Source organism: Anabrus simplex, chromosome 8 (genome assembly GCF_040414725.1).
Source record: "Anabrus simplex isolate iqAnaSimp1 chromosome 8, ASM4041472v1, whole genome shotgun sequence".
Classification (NCBI taxonomy): Eukaryota; Metazoa; Arthropoda; class Insecta; order Orthoptera; family Tettigoniidae; genus Anabrus; species Anabrus simplex.
In genome coordinates, this window is record NC_090272.1 from 211,282,376 (window position 1) to 211,294,564 (window position 12,189).

At 41.3% G+C, this 12,189-nt stretch overlaps 1 protein-coding gene across 6 annotated transcripts in view; it reads right to left on the minus strand.

Moving 5' to 3' along the window:
• The window catches only part of LOC136878987 (cyclic GMP-AMP synthase-like receptor), a 121,109-nt gene extending 118,820 nt beyond the window's left edge, over positions 1-2,289 (minus strand). For 5 of the 6 annotated variants that reach the window (XM_067152649.2, XM_067152650.2, XM_068228915.1 and 2 more), the window contains exon 1: positions 1,841-1,982. The gene's annotated coding sequence lies outside the window, so the exon portion shown is untranslated. Of the gene's footprint in view, positions 1-1,840; positions 1,983-2,237 lie in introns of those variants that run through there. The other variant, XM_067152651.2, reaches the window with a different exon arrangement.
• Positions 2,290-12,189: the final 9,900 nt, after the last annotated feature.

Genomic DNA, 12,189 nt, shown 5'->3' on the forward strand with positions numbered 1-12,189 from the left:
TTCATTTCCGTGTAAGGAAATTTACTGGACTCCCCATACAGCAAAGTGCCCCCCCCCCCTGGAATTCTAAAGATGTTGTTGTTCAATTGTTTAATATCATACCAGATTATTTCATAAACTGAAATTACTGACAGTCATCTAGCATATGTTATAACTGGAAGTTTCTGTAAACAATTTAATGTTGCCGACGTTATATTGGTTTTCATATTCAAGAAAATTGTTAATGTGCCCCCGCCCCCCCCCCTCCCTGGAAAAGATCCTGCGGGCGCCCATGGTGGCAAGATTGGCCTCTGCCAATGGTGCAGGCACAGGGGTGGCACAAAAATGACCATAAAAAAGAAACAAGGTTTAAGAGTTAAGATTGGTACAATCTGCCATGTAAATAAAAAAGAATTCTAGAATAAATCTTCTGTTGCTGATAAAAAATATTACAAGGGTTGTTAGTTGATAGCTACAGTGGAACCTGCACTTTGCTCTGCTGGCAGGTGCTGGAGAGGGCAAGGATCCTTTGAGCTGGCAACACTGCACTGCTATTGAGCTGTGTGCCTTTTTGGTTATCAAGCCTGTCATAATTTGAATATTCCCCATCCTCCAAAAATCAATGTTCAGCAGCTACCATAACTGCATAGATTTTGTTTTAATTTCAGTAGGTTTTTTTTCTTAGAAAATGTTTACAATTTGTAATTAATTTACTGCAGTGATACAATTATACCATAATTAGTTATGTACAATACTTTTTCATCAATGTACTTTCTTAAAGTATTATTTTTCTAGAATACATCGTTTTTATTACCTACTTACAAAATTTGCTAAATCTGTGTAGAAAGAAATAATTGCAGGAAGGTGGTTATCCTGGGATGGGGGTCATAATGGGGATGAGAAACTAACGCGGGCGCTTCCGTGCCCGACGGGCAGATTTAGCGAAGAGAAAGATCATATAAAAGTGATATGCAACGTTACTGTAAGTAGTAGAAAGGAGAGATCCTTCCTTTATGCTTGGCTGGGACCCACCAATCCGGCCCCTAGAAGTATTATTAATATAGAAGAATGAAAACCGAGACTGTGCAAATCAGTTGAATGCGACATGTATATTCTGTGTTCCTATTCACCAGCCAAGTTTAGTATTGTCACTGATAGAGCTCGCATCGTGTGCAAGTACGGTACCTACAGAGCTGCCGTAGCCTATTCGGTAAGAGATCCACCAATTTTAAAGTTGTTGTCCAATGGTGTTGTCAATAGCTGGACCTAATCTATCCAGCCAATGGTTTTGTCACTAGCCGGGCCTAACCTATCCAAACCAATGGTTTTGTCATTAGCTTGACCTAACCAATCCAGACCAAGGGTGCTGTCACGCGGGATACTAGAGGCCTAAGGGCCGCTTCGCGGTTCTAACCTGGCATTCCCCCCAGACCCCCTTTGCTTGCTTCCAGTCCAATGGTCTTGTCACTCCCCGGACCAAACCAATCCAGCCCAATGGTCTTGTCATTCCCCGGACCTAACAATCTAGCCCACCGGTTTTGTCACTAACAATGCAGACGTTGACAAGTTGCCGAGTTATGTGATGTCAACTGGGCCGCGCCATGTTGGATCCCTAACCTATCTTTCGCCCGCCGTGTACGGAAGTTATACCGGCCCACCTACAGCCCTGCCGTAAGGTATGGTAGGTGAAGGACCACAGCACAGAGAGCCCGCTAGTGACGTACCGCTGAATCAGTAGACTATGAAAACTACTCAGTGGGTGATAATAAATCCACAACAATTACAGAACATTACCATATTGAATAAAATAACTTCTAATGACAGTGAGCAAGATATTTAAATACAAACTCACACAGCTAACCTTTTGTCAAAGAAGTACTGATAGGCCTACTTCTTATTCCTCTGCTTCTCGTAGAGCTGATGTTATAGACTGTAACTCAGTTTAACAACATCATAAAGCGATGGCCATCAACAACATGGAGTGAAGGAGTGGTGAGGGATTCCCTAACCACTATATTAACGAAGGTGTGGGATCGGCGTGTGTACAGCAACCAACTGTCATTAAAAGGTGCGATCAAAACATCTGCCATTACAAAACGTAACCTCTATGTCATTTTGCGAATATACAGTACTTCCGCTATATTCCTGCTACTTGCAATATTTAGACAAATGATTCCGAGAGATGATAAATACAGGAATATTTTAGACATGTTTGACTAATTGCTACAGAATCTCTAGGCCCATAGTGCTAAAATTACCTTTGATATGGTAGCAGTGTTGACAACAGTCTACGTGTCCTGTTAAAAATAGCATGCCCAACTAGTAGCAACCTCTCGCGGTGTACATTGGAATTATATAGTAAGTGTACTCGGTATGAGCAGGCAACCGTGTCAGCACATCTCTGCCCGTGTCATAGTTCAAAGAATGATAAGAGGTTTATGTTTTGAAACAAAGACACCCCAGATAGAATCTAGCCAGATGGTACCACAGAAGACGGTTAGGGGCGCGCAGCTGTGAGCTTGCATCCGAGAGATAGTGGGTTCGAACCCCACTGTCGGCAGCTCTGAAGATGGTTTTCTGTGGTTTCCCATTTTCACACCAGGAAAATGCTGGGGCTGTTCCTTAATTAAGGCCACGGTAGCTCCCTTCCCATTCCTAAGCCTTTCCTATCCCATCGTCGCCATGGGCTATCTGTGTCGGTACGACGTAAACGTAAATAGCAACAAAAATTAGGTAATAAAACCAAATTCCAGCCCGAAGACCTGCAGATTATGAGATGTGGTCAGCACGACGAATTCAATCGGCCGTTCTTCTTGGCTTCCAAGACCGGAGCCGCTATCTCACCGTCAGATAGCTCATCAATTGAAATCTCGTAGGCTGAGTGGACCTCAAACCAGCCCTCAGATCCAGGTAAAAATCCCTGACCTGGCCGAGAATCGAACCCACGGCCTCCGGGTAAAAGGCAGACACGCCAACCCAACACCGCGAGGCCAGCACCCTAAAAACTAATATTTGCCCCAATCACTCCTCTGAATAACAAAGTTATATTCATATTATGACCTTTCGTATTGTTAAAAGTTCCACTAAAGCTTATTCGTCTACCAATGTCATTCCATCCCATCTCTCCACTGACAGCTTGAAACGTACCACTTAGTCGAGCAGCTCGTCCCCTACTTCCACGTCTTTTCATCCCAAAGTTTGCCACATTTTCGAACCACTACTCTTTTGTCGAAAATTTCCCAGAACAAATCGTGCTGCTTTCCTTCGGTTGATTTTCGGTAATGCTGATGTGGATTCCGGGGCTGCCTGGCCGAGGCGGTAAAGGCGTGCTCGTTTCGCCCGGAAGGACGTGGGTTCGAATCCCCGTCAGGAAGTCATAAAATTTAAGAAACGCGATTTCCACTTCCGGAGGTGCATATAGCCCTGAGGCTCACTCAGCCTACACCAAAAATGAGTACCAGGTTAATTCCTGGGGGCAAAGGCGGCCGGGCGTAGAGCTAACCACTCTACCCCATCACGTGCCGAGATTAACAATGGTGGAAGCCTTTACCTTCCACCCCTCCAAGGGCCTTCATGGCCTGTACGGAGGTGACTATGCTTTGCTTTGCTTTGCTGGTGTGGATTCCATACACTGGAACTTTACTCTAATTCGGGTTTTACCAAAGCCTTCCACGTCCTCTACTTTACATCCGTTGGTACTACAACCCTTAAATACCCCCATAGCTATGTAAAGATATATATATCCTTTCTTTACAACTTCGTTAATGTGATTACTCCAATGAAGATCATTCCTTATATTCTTTATATTAACACCTAAGTACTTACAGTGAGGTGGTGGTGGTGAGTATTGTTTTTAGGCGAAGTACAATTGGACAACCATCCTCTACTAACACTAATCAGAGCGAAAAATCGAAGGAGTCCGACACATCGTAAAATTAAGGTATTGGCCAAAGAAAGGCAAGGGCCACGATGGACGTGAAAATGAAAGACTCCCTTGGCCTGGGAAACTCAGAAACTCGGAGTCGGATAAGTACAAGAGTTGGCCAAGGTAGATCGGGTAGGATAGATGAAAGTAAGGAGCCTGGCACAAGTAAGTGGAAGCAATGTCAGGACTCGACTAAGGACCCCGTGGTCACCAACCCACGCCTCCAAGTTAGGAGTCCATGGGGCGCCTTTTAGTCGCCTGTTGCGACAGGCAGGGGATACCACGGGTGTTATTCTACCGCCCCCGCCCTCAGGAGGATCCCCATTAAGGTAATCACCCCCTCAACACTGTAATTCAGAAAACATAGATGACCTTCGATGTTAGGCCCCTTAAAACAACAAGCATCATTGAGAAGACTTTTCCTCTTGGTGAACTTACAACCTGACTTTTAATCCCGTTTACCATCATACCGTTGTTTGCTGTCTATCTCGGAACAATGTCGAGGTCCTTTTGCAGTCGCTCACAATAATGTAACTACTCTATACAGTATAACGAATTAATAGGGGTAAGATACATGTTGTCCTAGACTGGATAACAATGTTAACGTCTAGGACAAAAATTAAAAAAGACAGTATCCAGTATTCGGGAGATAACGGGTTTGAACCCCACTGTTGAAGATGGTTTTCCGTGGTTTCCCCATTTTCACACCAGCTAAATGCTGGGTATGTATCTTATTTAAGGCCACGGCCGCTTCCTTCCCAATCCTAGCCCCTTCCTGTCCCATTGTCGCCATAAGACCAATTTGTGTCGGTGCGACGTAAAGCAACTTGTAAAAATATATATACAACCTGTGACAATAAAGTTCGGTGAATAGTCCTGTACTATCAACATAGATGTACAATACACGACAATGACCTTACTGTCCTTCGAAATAGTCCCCTCCCACAACTATGCACTGCTGAGATCGGCGAGACATGTCCTGGAAATTTTGCAAGAAGGCTTCCTTTGGGATGGTGTTCAAAAGCCTCGTCACGTTTCGTTGGATGTTCAAGAAATTTGGTGTCGCATCCGCTGTTTCGACAAAATCCTGTGAAGCTCTACACGTGCCTGCTGATCGTCGGTCAAGTGATGTGGCACAAGACGAGAACACGTTTTTTTCTTCCCTAACTTTTGGATAACGATTTGTCGCACGAATTCACGGTTAATCTGCAGTTCATCCGCTATCATGCGCACAGTTAATCGCCGATCGTTCGTGATTAATGTCCTCACCTTCTCAATGTTTTCGTCACCGATGGCGGTTGCCGGTCTTCCGCTACGGGGTTGTCAGAAACACTTTTCCGGCCTCCTCGAAAACGGGCGAACCACTCGTACACACACTTAAGGACAGTGCTTGATCTTCATAAATACATACCAGCATCGCGTTTCGCGTTTCTTTCGGTGTCTTGCCAAGCTTAAAACAAAACTGTACATTGATCTTTTGGTCGTTCATGTTCCTGTTCGCAGTTCAGAACCACCGCACTAAACAAGCACTATGTCAAACAGGTCTTACACGGCACACACACGATGCTCAACTGAACAACGTTGGGAGCAGGTGGTCAAAACCTGCTGCTACGCAGATGTGTCGCCATTGTTGCCGGATCGACCGTTCTGACTTCATTCGCCGAACTTTATTGTCACAGGTTGTATATAAAATAAATAAATTACAAACTACAATTTAGAGAGCGGGTTTAAATAGTGAGTAGGCGTGATTATAATATTTAAGGTAGTAATGGATAAATTAATTGTAACAAAATTATGCATGCATCAAAATAATTTTCTATTCGTTATGTCGTAACATTTAAAAAACCTGGCGACCGAAGTAGCCGGATTTCTGATATTGACGAACATGAAAATATCACGCACATACTGTATATACCAACGGCGGTAATTTACCATGATAAATGTAACATCATAAAGAAAAACACTGTTGTACGTATGAAAACGCTTCTCCATAACCTAGAAGCACATATTCTTCTAGAATAGACGGACAGCCCCACAGTAAAATAAACAACAGGCTGATTATTTAGAAATTTCACTTAGTCAAATAACATCCCGCCTGGCGGCCATGGTCGTTAGGTGTTAAGTCTGTATGGTCTAACACCGTGGTTAGCCGGCTCGAATCCCGTCGGTCGAAAAAAATTTCACCATCAGAATGTTGACCGACAGGGAAAGAGAGGTGGTGGTATACAATTTATAATCACTAGATTGCGTGCCAAAGGTCTGGATTCAATTCCAAACCTCTCCGCAGTGTTCAAATGGAGTGAGGGAATATGACACTATTGATGGTGATTCGTCCGTCGGATGGAGACTTTAAGGCTTGAGCAGACCCCTTACTGATATTCGACAGGATTACGCTATGTGCCGGCATCGGGTTTCACCCTCACCAGGGGCGGTGCGTGGTATTGTTGCAGGGTTGCACAACTCCCATTAATTTTGCACCTCATTTGTCGTATTTTCTTCTATGGGTTTTAGTTTAATAAACCTAACATGTACTCGAAAACATGTTATAATCAACCATCTTCGGTCGTTCGCTGTACTAATGCTTCGTAACGGACCAACAAATGCTGCTGGCTTTGAATCAAACTCGGGGGTTTGCTTTCCTACGGCAACTCCCTAGCGGACAGCCCGGCGCAATGTACCTCATCAGGGACGAGCCTAAGGCTGCATAGCATCAGGTAGCATGCTCGCCAGTATCGGTCCAAGACCAACTCCAATACTCAGACCTCAAGGCAGGTTTCGGTTATTGGCAAGATGGCGGTGAGCGCGGGCCACGAATGAAATCACTGTGACCGTGAATGCCAGTTTAAAGTAATCGTTGCGACTGAAGTATTTCGGGTCTGCTTTTGTGGTTGCATTTAATAGCCTTCAATAGTGACAAGGAAGTATAGGATTCGTCCGGTTCTTTTTTATGGAAGTTTAATATACTAAGTATTGGTTATCTCCTGTTTACACGTAGTTACGTGTAGGTTATGTGTTTGTTTATCTTTGTGTTCGTGTGTTATAGTTAATATTATTAGTGTCGTTTTAGAATGTAATGCAATGTAATGTACATATTTTAGATTAACATGGGTTATTGAGAAGTTTAAGAAGTATAACAACTGTGCTGTTTGTGTTGAGATGCTACAGACCGAAGAAGAAATGGTGATACACTGTGATATTGACCAAATGTTCTCATATTTTAGGCAGTTAAACAGAGGTGGCTTGAAGTGCCCATCGCCGATCATGATTTCTATGTGTTGTAAAATATTCATGCTCTTTTAGGTCCTCATAAATAGTGCTTATGAAGCAGAATTTTCAAAATTAGAAAACCAACGGAATGCAATAGTTGTTTTAGGAGTTGAGGCCTTTGAAAGTAGTGTTGATAATGCGAGTGATGTATGCAAGTGTGGTGTTTCTTTGACCAGAATTATGAAGAAGTGTGTGAAAATTCTGGCCAATATTTTTATTAACAATCACACAAAGGTCTTAGATGAAAAGAAAATCCCACAAGGAATTTCCAAGAAACTTGAAAAACAGGGTGCCAAGAAAAAGACTGATGAAACAACTCTCAGGCAGAAACAGCACTTTAGGAAAGAATTGAAACTCAGGAGCAAGTAACTTTAAGGTAATACATTAATTAATTTTGAGTCATTAACTAATGTTTATTTTTTGGTGTAGAAACTTTCTTTAAAATTTTTTGTTGGATATGCACAGTGTTTGTTCGATAGCAGTATTTTGGTGAAGGGTGCATAACAGGCTAATGGGTATGTTGTGTTAGTGTTATTTAGAAGGTTAGGAGGAAAACTGATTTTTTCTTTATTTGGTGCTATGTTGCTTAGTCTGTATGCCTAATTTGTATGTTGGATGTGTGCACTACTAGTTTTGTTCGGTTATGTGAACGATGGTGATCCACGAAATATCACTGTAATATTTGTCACAAACGAAAGGTAATCATTGATTTACTCAAATGAAGTCTCAAATCCCAGGTTGATTAAGAAATACCGTCGTTACTAGCAAGAAATATGTATACGTATTTACTGGCTGTAAATAGGAGTCCATGGTGTTGCATTCCGCTGCTTGCGCCGTCTTTTGTTTCTTTCTTGAGGTCCAGGGCTGGCACTGATGAATGGGAGTGCTATGTCTGCAATTTTTTATATCTTTGGCTGTATGTCTTGTATTCCGCTGCTCACGCCATCGTTTTTTTCTTTTCTTTTTTTTTTTTTCCTTGAGGTCCAGGGCTGGCACCAACGAGCAACGAGCTCTCTTTCTAGCGAATGGGAGTGCGGGTATTTTGTTGAAAAATAGCATGATCCCTGGACCAATACATATATATTTGAAAAGGAAAATAGCATGATCACTGGACCAATAAATCGTTTAATGAATCACTTAATGCACATGAAGTGACAGCCCATCATATTACATCGAATGAGAAAAATCAATGAAACGACACCAAAGAATACGTGAGCAAAGACATCACACACGACAGTGTTGGACAAACAAAACACTTACGGAAGCGCTGCGACTTAGCAGAAATAGTTGTTGTAAGGCAGTAAAGTATGTATTCTCTAAAATAAAATATTTCGTATTATTTCTTAATCAACCTGGGATTTGAGACTTTATTTGAGTAAAAGCAATTACTATCTTCCATTTGTGACAAATATTACAGTGATATTTCGTGGATCACCATCGTTCACATAACCGTTTTGTTCGACTGCAATATTTTGGTGACGGGTGAATAACGATCTAATGGGTATGTTGTGTTAGTGTTACTAAGGAGGAAAACGTATTTTTTTCTGTGCTTGGTGTTACGTCACTTAGTCTGTAATTTGTTTGTTGGAAGTGTGCAGTACTAGTTTTGTTCGACTGCAATATTTTGGTGAAGGGTGTATAATGAGCTAATGGGTATGTTGTGTTAGTGTTAATAACTTAAGAGGAAACCTGATTTTTTTCTTTGCTTGGTGTTACAGTATGTTGCTTAGTCTGTAGGCCCAATTTGTATGTTGGATGTGCGCACTACTAGTTTTGTTCGACTGCAATATTTTGGTGGAGGACGAATAATGAGCTAATGGTTATGTTGTGTTAGTGTTAATAAGTTAGGAGGAAAACTGACTTTTTCTGTAGGCCTAAATTGTTTGCTGGATATGTGCACTACTAGTTTTTTCCGAGTGCAATATTTTGGTGAAGGGTGAATAACGAACTAATGACTACGTCGTGTTAGTGTTAATAAGTTAAGAGGAAACCTGATTTGTTTCTTTGCTTGGTGTTACAGTATGTTGTTTAGTCTCTAGGCCCAATTTGTACGTTGGATGTGTGCACTACTAGTTTTGTTCGACTGCAATATGTTGGTGAAGGGTGAATAATGACCTAATAGGTGTGTTGTGCTAGTGTTAAGAGAAGGAAAACTGATTTTTTGTTGGTGTTATGTTACTTAGCCTAGTCTGTAATTTTCTTGAATATGTGTGTACATTTAAACGAAGTCGTACTTATAACTTACTGTTTGTTGTAAAGCTTTCAAAGTCCGCTCTATGTGACATACTGTCACAGATAAAGCGCAATTTAAATTACCACTGTTATTTTATTTCCAAATATTATGTGTTTGACAACCATGGATAAACATTTTCGTACTACAAATTTCTTACGGTACGACTATTATTAGATTATTCGTCGCCATGTTAGCTTTGGCCCGGTACGGCAGCCATGTTTTTCTTGCATTGTGGTCTGAGTATTGGAGTTGGTCTTGGTCAACGAGCTAGAAAGAGGACTATAGAGTGGCTATTGGACCGCCATATTTGAATCTACTTGAAAGCCACGTCCGCCATATTGTAAGCGACCAAATCGAGTGGGCTTGTGATGAAGCAAGTACAGAGGCTGCGGGAATAAATACCGTTTCACAGTTTTCTTTATTAGGGAAGCACTCAAAGATGCGCAATGTCTGTTTAAAAGGACATTAAAAAATACAAGATACAGGCTACGTACTTACATATTGTATAAAGAAAGAAAATTAGCGCATTTCCACTAGTCCGAATTACAAAACAAATCACAAGACATTGCCAAAAATTTAGACCCACTTACAGGGAATGAAAATATAGAACAGAAAACCTTGAGCAAAGCAATATAACAACATCGAGAAATAATTCATATAACTTTAACAATAATAATAATAATAATAATAATAATAATAATAATAATAAATCCTGATATCTTTCCATTTACCTGGAATTGGCATTTTGTATGGATTTAGCCTAAGTTTACGACCGGATGCCCTTCCTGACGACGCCAACCCTAGGTGGAGTGATGTATTTACTATTGCGTGCTTCTGTAGTGGTTTGTAGAATGTTCTGTTGTGTGTAGATGAAGAAGGTTATCCAGTCCCGGATCCAGAGGAATTAACTGTCGACTACCCGGTTAAAATGCTCAACCCGGTCGAATCTGGTGCCCTCTGAACCAAAGGCCAGCATGCTGATCATTCAGCCAAGAAGCCGGACACTAAACAACTTGGCAGGTTAGATCCTGGCTCAGTACGGTAGTATTTAGGTGCTCAAATCCCTCAGAACTCCTGCGGGACAACATTCCGGCACCTCGGCTTATCCGAAAAAGTAGTTAGTAGGGCGTAAATCTAATAATAATTTACGAAAAAGAAGTATTCTAGAGCCGTGGGGTACAAGGTTTGAAGTGAACAATGGTGTAATAAAGTATCCCTTAATAATAATAATAATAATAATAATAATAATAATAATAATAATAATAATAATAATAACAATAAAATAAGAACAAGAATTTGTAGGATAAACAATTTGAAATAATTGCTAAAAAAGAGAACAGTTCTTCTTGTGATAATGATCTTAAATCACATAAGTTAACTTTCCTGAATAATTCACTTCGATTATCTTTGGAAGAAGATTATGGTAACGCCGATTTTTTATTTGCCTTATGTAGCACCCACTCAGACACGCCTTATAGCTACGTTGGGATAGGAAGGAAGGAAGTGTCAGTGGCATTAAGGCACAGCAGCCCCCGTATTTGCCTGATGTGAAAATGGGAACCACGGAAAACCAGCTATCAGTGCTGTCGGCAGTGGGATTAGAACTCACTATATCCCGAATGCAAGCTAAGAGCTATATACCGCGAACCACGTAGCCAACTCGCTCAGTAGTAGTGGTGGTGTAGGACTGAAAGTCCTCATATTACTCCGTATCGTTGGCAAAGGGGATGAGGTGACTAGGAAATTCTAAATATTGTAGGTGTGGCGTTGGACAGCAGGCGTCTTGTAACATCGTTGTTCACTTTATATTTATTTACAAAATGCTGGGGAAATGTGCTCTGTAGGATACAGTGTAATAATAAATAGTGGTATTGGTTTTTCGTCCTACCGACTACTTAGTACGGTTTTCGGAGAAGCTGAAGTGCCGGAGATTTGCCCCGGTGGAGTTCCCTTACGGGCCGGTAAATCTACTGACACAAAGGTAACCTATCTGAGCACCTTCAAATAGCAAATACAAGAAAATAAAAGTAGGCCTAATGTACACGTGCTGGATTGTGCTACACAGGCAACGTAATTCTGCTAATCGCCCAAAACTGTGTACTTTACTAAAAAAAAAATCTTATCTAAAACATGATATTTATTCTTCGTGTTTTCTCTACAATTTATGAAATTGCATGCCACACACGTAGAGAGCATATTTTCTTCGATCTAATCTATTAGAAGTATCGCACCGTATGCGGAGAAATTATATGAATGGCGCTTAAACTATGGAGTCGCTATTTCGCCTTGGCACCACCCAGAGCACTGTAGCAGCCATGTTAGCCACTCTTGGTTTATGTATCACAGGCGGTTTACATGGAACCGATGCATCGGCCATGTTGTTTTTGTATTAAGGTCTGATATTATTGTAGATGATCTTGATTGGAGTTGGTCTTGGTCAAGCTGACTGAGCTGTAATTATCCGCTTTATGTTTATCACCTTGGGATATCTAGGATGATTTTTACGCCACAGAACGCATGATGGACTGAGGGAAGCAACGACCTACTCCTACTGTATATTATACTAATCCGCGAAACTTTAGTGACACTTCGGCCTCCCTAGTGCTGAATCGGTAGACCTCGGTTATCTTCGAGATACGGATTGGCAACCTATGACACCAAAAAATGAATCGGTTATGCATCGCCGTAAGACATCTGGTGGTATAATCGCAAAACTTCGAATACTATTTTTAAATAAAGCAAAGATATATAGGTGAAAAATTAACTTTTGAAACATATTGCAATG